We start from the raw sequence: 16,318 nt of genomic DNA on the forward strand, positions 1-16,318 counted from the left end.
TGCATGGAATACTCTGCATTCAACGACGCTGCATGGAATCCACTGCATTCAATCGGGATGCTTTGGGCCATGCTGCATAAATCCATTGCATTCAATCATGCTTCATGGAATCCACTGCATTCAATCGTGCTGCATAAAATCCACTGCATTCAATAGGGTTCCATTTCTTCACGCTGCATGGAATCCACTACATTCAATCACGCTGCATGGAATCCACTGCATTCTATCGGGATGCATTTTACCACGCTGCATAGATTCCACCGCATTCAATCACAATGCATGGAATCCACTGCATTCAATCGGGATGCTTTGGGCCATGCTGCATAAAATCCACTGCATTCAATCGGGATGCATTGGGCCTCGCTGCATGGACTCCACTGCATTCAATCGGGATCCTTTGTGCCACAATGCATGGAATTCTCTTCATTCAATGACGCTGCATCGAATCCACTGCATTCAATCGGAATCCATTGTGCTACAATGCATGGAATCCTCTGCATTCAATGACGCTGCATGGAATCCACTGCATTCCATCAGGATGCTTTGGGCCATGCTGCATAAAATCCACTGCATGCAATCATGCTGCATGGAATCCACTGCATTCAATCATGCTGCATAAAATCCACTGCATTCAATAGGGTTCCATTTCTTCACGCTGCATGGAATCCACTGCATTCAATCACGCTGCATGGAATCCACTGCATTCAACATGGATGAATTTTACCACGCTGCATTTAGTACACTGTATTCAATCACAATTCATGGAATCCATTGCATTCAATCGGGATGCTTTGGGCCATGCTGCATAAAATCCACTGCATTCAATCGGGATGCACTGGGCATTGCTGCATGGACTCCACTGCATACAATCCGGATCCATTGCGCCACAATGCATGGAATCCTCTTCATTCAACGACGCTGCATGGAATCCACTGCATTCCATCGGGATGCTTTGGGCCATGCTGCATAAAATCCACTGCATTCAATCGGGATGCATTGGGCCTCGCTGCATGGACTCCACTGCTTACAATCGGGATCCATTGCGCCACAATGCATGGAATCCTCTGCATTCAATGACGCTGCATGGAATCCACTGCATTCCATCGGGATGCTTTGGGCCATGCTGCATAAAATCCACTGCATTCAATCATGCTGCATGGAATCCACTGCATTCAATCATGCTGCATAAAATCCACTGCATTCAATAGGGTTCCATTTCTTCACGCTGCATGGAATCCACTGCATTCAATCACGCTGCATGGAATCCACTGCATTCAACATGGATGAATTTTACCACGCTGCATTTAGTACACTGTATTCAATCACAATTCATGGAATCCATTGCATTCAATCGGGATGCTTTGGGCCATGCTGCATAAAATCCACTGCATTCAATCGGGATGCACTGGGCATCGCTGCATGGACTCCACTGCATACAATCCGGATCCATTGCGCCACAATGCATGGAATCCTCTGCATTCAATGACGCTGCATGGAATCCACTGCATTCAATCGGGATGCTTTGGGCCATGCTGCATAAAATCCATTGCATTCAATCATGCTGCATGGAATCCACTGCATTCAATCGGGATGCATTTTACCATGCTGCATTGATTACCCTTCATTCAATCAGGCTGCATGGAATCCACTGCATTCTATCGGGATGCTTTGGGCCATGCTGCATAAAATCCACTGCATTTAATCGGGATGCATTTGGCCACGCTGCATGGACTCCACTGCATAAAATCGGGATCCATTGCCCCAAAATGCAAGGAATCATCTGCATTCAATGACGCTGCATGGAATCCACTGCATTCCATCGGGATTCTTTGGGCCATGCTGCATAAAATCCACTGCATTCAACCATGCTGCATGGAATCCACTGCATTCAATCATGCTGCATAAAATCCACTGCATTCAATCGGGATGCATTGGGCCTCGCTGCATGGAATAAACTGCATTCAATCAGGCTCCATGGAATCCACTGCATTCAATGGGGATGCATTCTACCATGCTGCATGGAGTTCACTGCATTCAATCACAATGCATGGAATCCACTGCATTCCATCGGGATGCTTTGGGCCATGCTGCATAAAATCCACTGCATTCAATCGGGATGCATTGGGCCTCGCTGCATGGACTCCACTGCATACAATCGGGATCCATTGCGCCAAAATGCATGGAATCCTCTGCATTCATTGACGCTGCATGGAATCCACTGCATTCCATCGGGATGCTTTGGGCCATACTGCATAAAATCCACTGCATGCAATCATGCTGCATGGAATCCACTGCATTCAATCATGCTGCATAAAATCCACTGCATTCAATAGGGTTCCATTTCTTCTTCACGCTGCCTGGAATCCACTGCATTCAATCACGCTGCATGGAATCCACTGCATTCAATATGGATGCATTTTACCACTCTGCATGGAATCCACTGCATTTAATCACGCTGCATGTAATCCATGGAATTTAATCGGGATTCATTTTACTAAGCTGTATGGAATCGACTGCATTTAATCACGCTGCATGGAATCCACTGCATTCAATCGGGATTCATTTTACAAGGCTGCATGGAGTACACTGCATTCAATCACAATGCATGGAATCCACTGCATTCAAACGGGATGCTTTGGGCCATGCTGCATAAAATCCACTGCATTCAATCATGCTGCATGGAATCCACTGCATTCAATCATGCAGCATAAAATCCGCTGCATTCCATAGGGTTCCATTTCTTCATGCTGCATGGAATACACTGCATTCAATCAGGCTGCATGGAATCCACTGCATTCAATCGGGATGCATTTTTCCTCGTTGCATGGATTACACTGCATTCCATCACAATGCATCGAATCCACTGCATTCAATCGGGAAGCTTTGGGCCATGCTGCATACAATCCACTGCATTCAATCGGGATGCACTGGGCCTCGCTGCATGGACTCCACTGCATATAATCGGGATCCATTGCGCCACAATGCATGGAATACTCTGCATTCAATGACGCTGAATGGAATCCACTGCATTGAATCGTGAAGCTATGGGCCATGCTGCATAAAATCCACTGCATGCAATCATGCTGCATGGAATCCACTGCATTCAATCATGTTGCATAAAATCCACTGCATTCAATAGGGTTCCATTTCTTCACCCTGCATGGAATCCACTGCATTCAACCAAGCTGCATGGAATCCACTGCATTCAATCGGGATGCATTTTACCACTCTGCATGGATTACACTGCATTTAATCACGCTGCATGTAATCCATGGAATTTTAATCGGGATTCATTTTACTAAGCTGTATGGAATCGACTGCACTTAATCACGCTGCATGGAATCCACTGCATTCAATCGGGATGCATTTTACCACGTTGCATGCAGTTCACTGCATTCAATCACAATGCATGGAATCCACTGCATTCAATCGGGATGCTTTGGGCCATGCTGCATAAAATCCACTGCATTCAATCTTGCTTTTTGAATCCACTGCATTCAGTAATGCTGCATAAATCCTTGCATTCAATTGGGTTCCATTTCTTCACGCTGCATGGAATACACTGCATTCAATCACGCTGCATGGAATCCACTGCATTCAATCGGGATGCATTTTACCATGCTGCGTGGTTTTCACTGCATTCAATCACAATGCATGGAATCCACTGCATTCCATCGGGATGCTTTGGGCCATGCTGCATAAAATCCACTGCATTCAATCATGCTGCATGGAATCCACTGCATTCAATCATGCTGCATAAAATCCACTGCATTCAATAGGGTTCCATTTCTTCACACTGCATGTAATACACTGCATTCAATCACACTGAATGGAATCCACTGCATTCAATCGGGATGCATTTTACCTCGCTGCATGGATTACACTGCATTCAATCACAATGCTTGGAATCCACTGCATTCCATCGGGATGCTTTGGGCCATGCTGCATAAAATCCACTGCATTCAATCGGGATGCATTGGGCCACGCTGCATCGACTCCACTGCATTCAATCGGTATCCATTGCGCCACAATGCAAGGAATCCTCTGCATTCATTGACGCTGCATGGACTCCACTGCATTCAATCGGGATGCTTTGGGCCATGCTGCATAAAATCCACTGCATTCAACCATGCTGCATGGAATCCATTTCATTCAATCATGCTCTATAAAATCCAATGCATTCAATAGGGTTCCATTACTTCACGCTGCATGGAATACACTACATTAAATCAGGATGCATGGAATCGACTGCATTCAATCAGGATGCATTATACCACGTTGCATGGATTACCCTACATTCAATCACAATGCTTGGAATCCACTGCATTCCATCGGGATGCTTTGGGCCATGCTGCATAAACTCCACTGCATTCAATCGGGAGGCATTGGGCCTCGCTGCATGGACTCCACTGCATAAAATCTGGATCCATTGCGCCACAATGCATGGAATCCTCTGCATTCAACGACGCTGCATGGAATCCACTGCATTCCATCGGGATGTTTTGGGCCATGCTGCATAAAATCCACTGCATTCAACCATGCTGCATGGAATCCACTGCATTCAATCATGCTGCATAAAATCCACTGCATTCAATCGGGATGCATTGGGCCTCGCTGCATGGAATAAACTGCATTCAATCAGGCTCCATGGAATCCACTGCATTCAATGGGGATGCATTCTACCATGCTGCATGGAGTTCACTGCATTCAATCACAATGCATGGAATCCACTGCATTCCATCGGGATGCTTTGGGCCATGCTGCATAAAATCCACTGCATTCAATCGGGATGCATTGGGCCTCGCTGCATGGACTCCACTGCATACAATCGGGATCCATTGCGCCAAAATGCATGGAATCCTCTGCATTCATTGACGCTGCATGGAATCCACTGCATTCCATCGGGATGCTTTGGGCCATACTGCATAAAATCCACTGCATGCAATCATGCTGCATGGAATCCACTGCATTCAATCATGCTGCATAAAATCCACTGCATTCAATAGGGTTCCATTTCTTCTTCACGCTGCCTGGAATCCACTGCATTCAATCACGCTGCATGGAATCCACTGCATTCAATATGGATGCATTTTACCACTCTGCATGGAATCCACTGCATTTAATCACGCTGCATGTAATCCATGGAATTTAATCGGGATTCATTTTACTAAGCTGTATGGAATCGACTGCATTTAATCACGCTGCATGGAATCCACTGCATTCAATCGGGATTCATTTTACAAGGCTGCATGGAGTACACTGCATTCAATCACAATGCATGGAATCCACTGCATTCAAACGGGATGCTTTGGGCCATGCTGCATAAAATCCACTGCATTCAATCATGCTGCATGGAATCCACTGCATTCAATCATGCAGCATAAAATCCGCTGCATTCCATAGGGTTCCATTTCTTCATGCTGCATGGAATACACTGCATTCAATCAGGCTGCATGGAATCCACTGCATTCAATCGGGATGCATTTTTCCTCGTTGCATGGATTACACTGCATTCCATCACAATGCATCGAATCCACTGCATTCAATCGGGAAGCTTTGGGCCATGCTGCATACAATCCACTGCATTCAATCGGGATGCACTGGGCCTCGCTGCATGGACTCCACTGCATATAATCGGGATCCATTGCGCCACAATGCATGGAATACTCTGCATTCAATGACGCTGAATGGAATCCACTGCATTGAATCGTGAAGCTATGGGCCATGCTGCATAAAATCCACTGCATGCAATCATGCTGCATGGAATCCACTGCATTCAATCATGTTGCATAAAATCCACTGCATTCAATAGGGTTCCATTTCTTCACCCTGCATGGAATCCACTGCATTCAACCAAGCTGCATGGAATCCACTGCATTCAATCGGGATGCATTTTACCACTCTGCATGGATTACACTGCATTTAATCACGCTGCATGTAATCCATGGAATTTTAATCGGGATTCATTTTACTAAGCTGTATGGAATCGACTGCACTTAATCACGCTGCATGGAATCCACTGCATTCAATCGGGATGCATTTTACCACGTTGCATGCAGTTCACTGCATTCAATCACAATGCATGGAATCCACTGCATTCAATCGGGATGCTTTGGGCCATGCTGCATAAAATCCACTGCATTCAATCTTGCTTTTTGAATCCACTGCATTCAGTAATGCTGCATAAATCCTTGCATTCAATTGGGTTCCATTTCTTCACGCTGCATGGAATACACTGCATTCAATCACGCTGCATGGAATCCACTGCATTCAATCGGGATGCATTTTACCATGCTGCGTGGTTTTCACTGCATTCAATCACAATGCATGGAATCCACTGCATTCCATCGGGATGCTTTGGGCCATGCTGCATAAAATCCACTGCATTCAATCATGCTGCATGGAATCCACTGCATTCAATCATGCTGCATAAAATCCACTGCATTCAATAGGGTTCCATTTCTTCACACTGCATGTAATACACTGCATTCAATCACACTGAATGGAATCCACTGCATTCAATCGGGATGCATTTTACCTCGCTGCATGGATTACACTGCATTCAATCACAATGCTTGGAATCCACTGCATTCCATCGGGATGCTTTGGGCCATGCTGCATAAAATCCACTGCATTCAATCGGGATGCATTGGGCCACGCTGCATCGACTCCACTGCATTCAATCGGTATCCATTGCGCCACAATGCAAGGAATCCTCTGCATTCATTGACGCTGCATGGACTCCACTGCATTCAATCGGGATGCTTTGGGCCATGCTGCATAAAATCCACTGCATTCAACCATGCTGCATGGAATCCATTTCATTCAATCATGCTCTATAAAATCCAATGCATTCAATAGGGTTCCATTACTTCACGCTGCATGGAATACACTACATTAAATCAGGATGCATGGAATCGACTGCATTCAATCAGGATGCATTATACCACGTTGCATGGATTACCCTACATTCAATCACAATGCTTGGAATCCACTGCATTCCATCGGGATGCTTTGGGCCATGCTGCATAAACTCCACTGCATTCAATCGGGAGGCATTGGGCCTCGCTGCATGGACTCCACTGCATAAAATCTGGATCCATTGCGCCACAATGCATGGAATCCTCTGCATTCAACGACGCTGCATGGAATCCACTGCATTCCATCGGGATGTTTTGGGCCATGCTGCATAAAATCTACTGCATTCAATCGGGATGCATTGGGCCTCGCTGCATGAACTCCACTGCATACAATCTGGAACCATTGCGCCAAAATGCATGGAATCGACTGCATTTAATCACGGTGCATGGAATCCACTGCATTCAATCGGGATGCATTTTACCACACTGCTTGGATTACACTGCATTCAATCGCAATGCATAGAATCCACTGCATTCAATATGGATGCATTTTACCACTCTGCATGGAATCCACTGCATTTAATCACGCTGCATGTACTCCATGGAATTTAATCGGGATTCATTTTACTAAGCTGTATGGAATCGACTGCATTTAATCACGCTGCATGGAATCCGCTGCATTCAATCATGCTGCATAAAATCCACTGCATTCAATAGGGTTCCATTTCTTCACGCTGCATGGAATCCACTGCATTCAATCACGCTGCATGGAATCCACTGCATTCAACATGGATGAATTTTACCACGCTGCATTTAGTACACTGTATTCAATCACAATTCATGGAATCCATTGCATTCAATCGGGATGCTTTGGGCCATGCTGCATAAAATCCACTGCATTCAATCGGGATGCACTGGGCATTGCTGCATGGACTCCACTGCATACAATCCGGATCCATTGCGCCACAATGCATGGAATCCTCTTCATTCAACGACGCTGCATGGAATCCACTGCATTCCATCGGGATGCTTTGGGCCATGCTGCATAAAATCCACTGCATTCAATCGGGATGCATTGGGCCTCGCTGCATGGACTCCACTGCATACAATCGGGATCCATTGCGCCACAATGCATGGAATCCTCTGCATTCAATGACGCTGCATGGAATCCACTGCATTCCATCGGGATGCTTTGGGCCATGCTGCATAAAATCCACTGCATTCAATCATGCTGCATGGAATCCACTGCATTCAATCATGCTGCATAAAATCCACTGCATTCAATAGGGTTCCATTTCTTCACGCTGCATGGAATCCACTGCATTCACTCAGGATGCATTTTACCACACTGCATGGATTACACTTCATTCAATCACAATGCATGGAATCCACTGCATTCCATCGGGCTGCTTTGGGCCATGCTGCATAAAATCCACTGCATTCAATCAGATGCATTTTGCCTCACTGCATAGACTCCACTGCATACAATCGGGATCCATTTCGCCAAAATGCATTGAATCTTCTGCATTCAATTACGCTGCATGGAATCCACTGCATTCCATCGGGATGCTTTGGGCCATACTGCATAAAATCCACTGCATGCAATCATGCTGCATGGAATCCACTGCATTCAATCATGCTGCATAAAATCCACTGCATTCAATAGGGTTCCATTTCTTCTTCACGCTGCCTGGAATCCACTGCATTCAATCACGCTGCATGGAATCCACTGCATTCAATCGGGATGCATTTTACCACACTGCTTGGATTACACTGCATTCAATCGCAATGCATAGAATCCACTGCATTCAATATGGATTCATTTTACCACTCTGCATGGAATCCACTGCATTTAATCACGCTGCATGTAATCCATGGAATTTAATCGGGATTCATTTTACTAAGCTGTATGGAATCGACTGCATTTAATCACGCTGCATGGAATCCACTGCATTCAATCGGGATTCATTTTACAAGGCTGCATGGAGTACACTGCATTCAATCACAATGCATGGAATCCACTGCATTCAAACGGGATGCTTTGGGCCATGCTGCATAAAATCCACTGCATTCAATCAGATGCATTTTGCCTCGCTGCATAGACTCCACTGCATACAATCGGGATCCATTTCGCCAAAATGCATTGAATCTTATGCATTCAATTACGCTGCATGGAATCCACTGCATTCAATCGGGATGCTTTGGGCCATGCTGCATAAAATCCATTGCATTCAATCATGCTGCATGGAATCCACTGCATTCAATCGGGATGCATTTTACCACTCTGCATGGATTACACTGCATTTAATCATGCTGCATGTAATCCATGGAATTTAATCGGGATTCATTTTACTAAGCTGTATGGAATCGACTGCACTTAATCACGCTGCATGGAATCCACTGCATTCAATCGGGATGCATTTTACCACGTTGCATGCAGTTCACTGCATTCAATCACAATGCATGGAATCCACTGCATTCCATCGGGATGCTTTGGGCCATGCTGCATAAAATCCACTGCATTCAATCTTGCTTTTTGAATCCACTGCATTCAGTAATGCTGCATAAAATCCTTGCATTCAATTGGGTTCCATTTCTTCACGCTGCATGGAATACACTGCATTCAATCACGCTGCATGGAATCCACTGCATTCAATCGGGATGCATTTTACCATGCTGCGTGGTTTTCACTGCGTTCAATCACAATGCATGGAATCCACTGCATTCAATCGGAATGCTTTGGGCCATGCTGCATAAAATCCACTGCATTCAATCATGCTGCATGGAATCCACTGCATTCAATCATGCTGCAATAAATCCACTGCATTCAATAGGGTTCCATTTCTTCACGCTGCATGTTATACACTTCATTCATTCACGCTGCATGGAATCCACTGCATTCAATCGGGATGCATTTTACCTCGCTGCATGGATTACACTGCATTCAATCACAATGCATGGAATCCACTGCATTCCATCGGGATGCTTTGGGCCATGCTGCATAAAATCCACTGCATTCAATCAGATGCATTTTGCCTCGCTGCATAGACTCCACTGCATACAATCGGGATCCATTTCGCCAAAATGCATTGAATCTTATGCATTCAATTACGCTGCATGGAATCCACTGCATTCAATCGGGATGCTTTGGGCCATGCTGCATAAAATCCATTGCATTCAATCATGCTGCATGGAATCCACTGCATTCAATCGGGATGCATTTTACCATGCTGCATTGATTACCCTTCATTCAATCAGGCTGCATGGAATCCACTGCATTCTATCGGGATACTTTGGGCCATGCTGCATAAAATCCACTGCATTTAATCGGGATGCATTTGGCCACGCTGCATGGACTCCACTGCATAAAATCGGGATCCATTGCCCCAAAATGCAAGGAATCATCTGCATTCAATGACGCTGCATGGAATCCACTGCATTCCATCGGGATGCTTTGGGCCATGCTGCATAAAATCCACTGCATACAACCATGCTGCATGGAATCCACTGCATTCAATCATGCTGCATAAAATCCACTGCATTCAATCGGGATGCATTGGGCCTCGCTGCATGGAATAAACTGCATTCAATCAGGCTCCATGGAATCCACTGCATTCAATGGGGATGCATTCGACCATGCTGCATGGAGTTCACTGCATTCAATCACAATGCATGGAATCCACTGCATTCCATCGGGATGCTTTGGGCCATGCTGCATAAAATCCACTGCATTCAATCGGGATGCATTGGGCCTCGCTGCATGGACTCCACTGCATACAATCGGGATCCATTGCGCCAAAATGCATGGAATCCTCTGCATTCATTGACGCTGCATGGAATCCACTGCATTCCATCGGGATGCTTTGGGCCATACTGCATAAAATCCACTGCATGCAATCATGCTGCATGGAATCCACTGCATTCAATCATGCTGCATAAAATCCACTGCATTCAATAGGGTTCCATTTCTTCTTCACGCTGCCTGGAATCCACTGCATTCAATCACGCTGCATGGAATCCACTGCATTCAATATGGATGCATTTTACCACTCTGCATGGAATCCACTGCATTTAATCACGCTGCATGTAATCCATGGAATTTAATCGGGATTCATTTTACTAAGCTGTATGGAATCGACTGCATTTAATCACGCTGCATGGAATCCACTGCATTCAATTGGGATTCATTTTACAAGGCTGCATGGAGTACACTGCATTCAATCACAATGCATGGAATCCACTGCATTCAAACGGGATGCTTTGGGCCATGCTGCATAAAATCCACTGCATTCAATCATGCTGCATGGAATCCACTGCATTCAATCATGCAGCATAAAATCCGCTGCATGCAATCATGCTGCATTGAAACCACTGCATTCAATCAGGCTGCATAAAATCCACTGCATTCAATAGGGTTCCATTACTGCACCCTGCATGGAATCCACTGCATTCAACCACGCTGCATGGAATCCACTGCATTCAATCGGGATGCATTTTACCACTCTGCATGGATTACACTGCATTTAATCACGCTGCATGTAATCCATGGAATTTAATCGGGATTCATTTTACTAAGCTGTATGGAATCGACTGCACTTAATCACACTGCATGGAATCCACTGCATTCAATCGGGATGCATTTTACCACGTTGCATGCAGTTCACTGCATTCAATCACAATGCATGGAATCCACTGCATTCCATCGGGATGCTTTGGGCCATGCTGCATAAAATCCACTGCATTCAATCTTGCTTTTTGAATCCACTGCATTCAGTAATGCTGCATAAAATCCTTGCATTCAATTGGGTTCCATTTCTTCACGCTGCCTGGAATCCACTGCATTCAATCACGCTGCATGGAATCCACTGCATTCTATCGGGATGCATTTTACCTCGCTGCATGGATTACACTGCATTCAATCACAATGCATGGAATCCACTGCATTCCATCGGGATGCTTTGGGCCATGCTGCATAAACTCCACTGCATTCAATCGGGAGGCATTGGGCCTCGCTGCATGGACTCCACTGCATAAAATCTGGATCCATTGCGCCACAATGCATGGAATCCTCTGCATTCAACGACGCTGCATGGAATCCACTGCATTCCATCGGGATGTTTTGGGCCATGCTGCATAAAATCTACTGCATTCAATCGGGATGCATTGGGCCTCGCTGCATGAACTCCACTGCATACAATCTGGAACCATTGCGCCAAAATGCATGGAATACTCTGCATTCAACGACGCTGCATGGAATCCACTGCATTCAATCGGGATGCTTTGGGCCATGCTGCATAAATCCATTGCATTCAATCATGCTTCATGGAATCCACTGCATTCAATCGTGCTGCATAAAATCCACTGCATTCAATAGGGTTCCATTTCTTCACGCTGCATGGAATCCACTACATTCAATCACGCTGCATGGAATCCACTGCATTCTATCGGGATGCATTTTACCACGCTGCATAGATTACACCGCATTCAATCACAATGCATGGAATCCACTGCATTCAATCGGGATGCTTTGGGCCATGCTGCATAAAATCCACTGCATTCAATCGGGATGCATTGGGCCTCGCTGCATGGACTCCACTGCATTCAATCGGGATCCTTTGTGCCACAATGCATGGAATTCTCTTCATTCAATGACGCTGCATCGAATCCACTGCATTCCATCGGAATCCATTGTGCCACAATGCATGGAATCCTCTGCATTCAATGACGCTGCATGGAATCCACTGCATTCCATCAGGATGCTTTGGGCCATGCTGCATAAAATCCACTGCATGCAATCATGCTGCATGGAATCCACTGCATTCAATCATGCTGCATAAAATCCACTGCATTCAATAGGGTTCCATTTCTTCACGCTGCATGGAATCCACTGCATTCAATCACGCTGCATGGAATCCACTGCATTCAACATGGATGAATTTTACCACGCTGCATTTAGTACACTGTATTCAATCACAATTCATGGAATCCATTGCATTCAATCGGGATGCTTTGGGCCATGCTGCATAAAATCCACTGCATTCAATCGGGATGCACTGGGCATTGCTGCATGGACTCCACTGCATACAATCCGGATCCATTGCGCCACAATGCATGGAATCCTCTTCATTCAACGACGCTGCATGGAATCCACTGCATTCCATCGGGATGCTTTGGGCCATGCTGCATAAAATCCACTGCATTCAATCGGGATGCATTGGGCCTCGCTGCATGGACTCCACTGCATACAATCGGGATCCATTGCGCCACAATGCATGGAATCCTCTGCATTCAATGACGCTGCATGGAATCCACTGCATTCCATCGGGATGCTTTGGGCCATGCTGCATAAAATCCACTGCATTCAATCATGCTGCATGGAATCCACTGCATTCAATCATGCTGCATAAAATCCACTGCATTCAATAGGGTTCCATTTCTTCACGCTGCATGGAATCCACTGCATTCAATCACGCTGCATGGAATCCACTGCATTCAACATGGATGAATTTTACCACGCTGCATTTAGTACACTGTATTCAATCACAATTCATGGAATCCATTGCATTCAATCGGGATGCTTTGGGCCATGCTGCATAAAATCCACTGCATTCAATCGGGATGCACTGGGCATCGCTGCATGGACTCCACTGCATATAATCCGGATCCATTGCGCCACAATGCATGGAATCCTCTGCATTCAATGACGCTGCATGGAATCCACTGCATTCCATCGGGATGCTTTGGGCCATGCTGCATAAAATCCATTGCATTCAATCATGCTGCATGGAATCCACTGCATTCAATCGGGATGCATTTTACCATGCTGCATTGATTACCCTTCATTCAATCAGGCTGCATGGAATCCACTGCATTCTATCGGGATGCTTTGGGCCATGCTGCATAAAATCCACTGCATTTAATCGGGATGCATTTGGCCACGCTGCATGGACTCCACTGCATAAAATCGGGATCCATTGCCCCAAAATGCAAGGAATCATCTGCATTCAATGACGCTGCATGGAATCCACTGCATTCCATCGGGATTCTTTGGGCCATGCTGCATAAAATCCACTGCATTCAACCATGCTGCATGGAATCCACTGCATTCAATCATGCTGCATAAAATCCACTGCATTCAATCGGGATGCATTGGGCCTCGCTGCATGGAATAAACTGCATTCAATCAGGCTCCATGGAATCCACTGCATTCAATGGGGATGCATTCGACCATGCTGCATGGAGTTCACTGCATTCAATCACAATGCATGGAATCCACTGCATTCCATCGGGATGCTTTGGGCCATGCTGCATAAAATCCACTGCATTCAATCGGGATGCATTGGGCCTCGCTGCATGGACTCCACTGCATACAATCGGGATCCATTGCGCCAAAATGCATGGAATCCTCTGCATTCATTGACGCTGCATGGAATCCACTGCATTCCATCGGGATGCTTTGGGCCATACTGCATATAATCCACTGCATGCAATCATGCTGCATGGAATCCACTGCATTCAATCATGCTGCATAAAATCCACTGCATTCAATAGGGTTCCATTTCTTCTTCACGCTGCCTGGAATCCACTGCATTCAATCACGCTGCATGGAATCCACTGCATTCAATATGGATGCATTTTACCACTCTGCATGGAATCCACTGCATTTAATCACGCTGCATGTAATCCATGGAATTTAATCGGGATTCATTTTACTAAGCTGTATGGAATCGACTGCATTTAATCACGCTGCATGGAATCCACTGCATTCAATCGGGATTCATTTTACAAGGCTGCATGGAGTACACTGCATTCAATCACAATGCATGGAATCCACTGCATTCAAACGGGATGCTTTGGGCCATGCTGCATAAAATCCACTGCATTCAATCATGCTGCATGGAATCCACTGCATTCAATCATGCAGCATAAAATCCGCTGCATTCCATAGGGTTCCATTTCTTCATGCTGCATGGAATACACTGCATTCAATCAGGCTGCATGGAATCCACTGCATTCAATCGGGATGCATTTTTCCTCGTTGCATGGATTACACTGCATTCCATCACAATGCATCGAATCCACTGCATTCAATCGGGAAGCTTTGGGCCATGCTGCATACAATCCACTGCATTCAATCGGGATGCACTGGGCCTCGCTGCATGGACTCCACTGCATATAATCGGGATCCATTGCGCCACAATGCATGGAATACTCTGCATGCAATGACGCTGAATGGAATCCACTGCATTGAATCGTGAAGCTATGGGCCATGCTGCATAAAATCCACTGCATGCAATCATGCTGCATGGAATCCACTGCATTCAATCATGTTGCATAAAATCCACTGCATTCAATAGGGTTCCATTTCTTCACCCTGCATGGAATCCACTGCATTCAACCACGCTGCATGGAATCCACTGCATTCAATCGGGATGCATTTTACCACTCTGCATGGATTACACTGCATTTAATCACGCTGCATGTAATCCATGGAATTTAATCGGGATTCATTTTACTAAGCTGTATGGAATCGACTGCACTTAATCACACTGCATGGAATCCACTGCATTCAATCGGGATGCATTTTACCACGTTGCATGCAGTTCACTGCATTCAATCACAATGCATGGAATCCACTGCATTCCATCGGGATGCTTTGGGCCATGCTGCATAAAATCCACTGCATTCAATCTTGCTTTTTGAATACACTGCATTCAGTAATGCTGCATAAAATCCTTGCATTCAATTGGGTTCCATTTCTTCACGCTGCCTGGAATCCACTGCATTCAATCACGCTGCATGGAATCCACTGCATTCTATCGGGATGCATTTTACCTCGCTGCATGGATTACACTGCATTCAATCACAATGCATGGAATCCACTGCATTCCATCGGGATGCTTTGGGCCATGCTGCATAAACTCCACTGCATACAATCGGGATCCATTGCGCCAAAATGCATGGAATCCTCTGCATTCATTGACGCTGCATGGAATCCACTGCATTCCATCAGGATGCTTTGGGCCATACTGCATAAAATCCACTGCATGCAATCATGCTGCATGGAATCCACTGCATTCAATCATGCTGCATAAAATCCACTGCATTCAATAGGGTTCCATTTCTTCTTCACGCTGCCTGGAATCCACTGCATTCAATCACGCTGCATGGAATCCACTGCATTCAATATGGATGCATTTTACCACTCTGCATGGAATCCACTGCATTTAATCACGCTGCATGTAATCCATGGAATTTAATCGGGATTCATTTTACTAAGCTGTATGGAATCGACTGCATTTAATCACGCTGCATGGAATCCACTGCATTCAATTGGGATTCATTTTACAAGGCTGCATGGAGTACACTGCATTCAATCACAATGCATGGAATCCACTGCATTCAAACGGGATGCTTTGGGCCATGCTGCATAAAATCCACTGCATTCAATCATGCTG

Source organism: Sus scrofa, chromosome 16 (assembly GCF_054392235.1).
Source record: "Sus scrofa isolate SSC_HxYL_T2T_F1_AM1 chromosome 16, Sscrofa_HxYL_maternal_Yorkshire_Landrace_v2.0, whole genome shotgun sequence".
NCBI classification, from domain to species: Eukaryota; Metazoa; Chordata; class Mammalia; order Artiodactyla; family Suidae; genus Sus; species Sus scrofa.